The sequence below is a fragment of the Desmodus rotundus genome, chromosome 3 (genome assembly GCF_022682495.2).
Source record: "Desmodus rotundus isolate HL8 chromosome 3, HLdesRot8A.1, whole genome shotgun sequence".
NCBI lineage: Eukaryota > Metazoa > Chordata > Mammalia > Chiroptera > Phyllostomidae > Desmodus > Desmodus rotundus.
In genome coordinates this window covers 177,932,205-177,934,039 of record NC_071389.1, presented here as the reverse complement: position 1 = coordinate 177,934,039, position 1,835 = coordinate 177,932,205, and positions in this window count along the sequence as shown.

Sequence of the window (1,835 nt, the reverse complement as noted above, 5' to 3'; positions counted from 1 at the left end):
GTAGTCGAGGAGAGCAGGAAAGACTTGGTTCGATTGGCAATTCCAATAGGGGAACTTCTCTGTGTTATTTCTATGGTTTTCAGGAGCTTCCCAGATGTGCATGACAGGAGCCAGATTAAATGTGCCTGATTATCTTCTAGACATACAGATCACGTTTCGCTTTTGTTTTTGTTTTTTTCCTGTGGGAGTAACTTTTCACCCATCAATATACAGCATTAATTTAGAACAGCACAGCTTTGGCAAAGCACCTCCCCCCATCCAGAGTTTCTGTAGCATTGACTATGGAGTCTTCGCACCATTTGCTGTCAGCCACTTTTGGCTTGCTAACTTGGTCACTTCTCCATCATCACCTCCACAGGCTTGCTATTGACTGACACCACCTGAACTCTTGACTGACACAAAGCCACTACCAATGATTTGGGTTTCCTTAATTTGTAGCAATAAAAAAGCTGGTGTGAAGCCGCCCCCTCATTCAGCTGTTGCTCTTCCAAGGCCAGGGTTTCCAGGCTGCAATGGGTTTGCCATGAAACACTTGGATGTGTTTCCACGGTGGTGTTCAGTGTGTATTTGGGCTTTGGCCTGTTCCTAAAGGAATTTATATTCCTAAAGCTGATGCGATGTTCTAAAATACCTCATAGGAGGGTCATGGAGGAAGCAGTGATTACATGCATGGCAGCATGAATGTCTAGGCCACGTGGCCAGGGCTGTGGAGGATAAAGGGATGGGGTCTGTGGGCTGAAGCACATGGTAACCACTTACTGAGACAGGCACGTGGTCTGTGGGTAGCCACCTATGTTGCCTGGGAGGCAATCAACTCATTTATGGGTTTAAATTCTCCAGATGCTCACAGTTTTCTCTTAATTCATAGTACAATGTGTTTTTAGTATTTTTCATTATTTTAGTTATTTAATAGTTTTTATCAATATTGTTTTGGAGTGGTTTAATGTACTTCACTCATAGTACCAGTTCTCCATTGTCATTTTCAGAAACTTTGTCCTCGTTACTAAGTGAAAAATTCAAGAAAACATATCTTTTGTGTTCTTGCTACACTTAGAAATTATACACTTCTTAAAAGTTCTTTAAAAAATTTCTTTTTAATAAAAGTCTGCCACCAATTAATTTAAAATTTACCTTTTTTACTCTATATTTTCCTCCATAATTAAAATTCAAACTCTTAATAAAAAGTCTTGTAAAGTGGTGTGCCACACTAAATCAACTGATTTGGCTGTTGTTGTTAAATAACTGAATCAAGAGCTAATAAGGCTGTTTAATTAATTGGTTTTTATCCACTCTTTTTTAGTTTCAAGTCAGAAGATTTGAGTTTGAATCCTAACACTCATACTTTACAGTGAAGTCACAGATGGTAAGCCTCCGTATTTTTATCCTAGAAATAACAGTAACAAATATTTGATACAGCCTTTGTGAGGATTAAATTAAAGAACTATGTCAAATTGCCTAGGTTGTTTCATGGGATCCAGGAGACTTTTTTCTTGTGTCAGTAGCCTGGTCCATGGAGATTTTAACAAACTCATAGATACAGACAACAGAAGGGTGGTTATCAGAGGGGAAGAGGGTGGAGGGAGGATGAAGAGGGTAAGAGGGCTCAAGACCGGACTCTGGCTGGTGAGCACGCGCAATGGAGTATACCAATGCTGTATTATAAAATTGTATACTTGGAAGTTATATAATGTTATTAACCAATATTACCTCAGTACACTTAATTAAAACTTCTATAAAAATTTACTGGACACACAATGAAAGCCATGACAGAACCCAGGGGACCCTCAATGAGTTGTTTTTCCACAGAACATCAACAGTTCTCCTCGGTTCCTCCG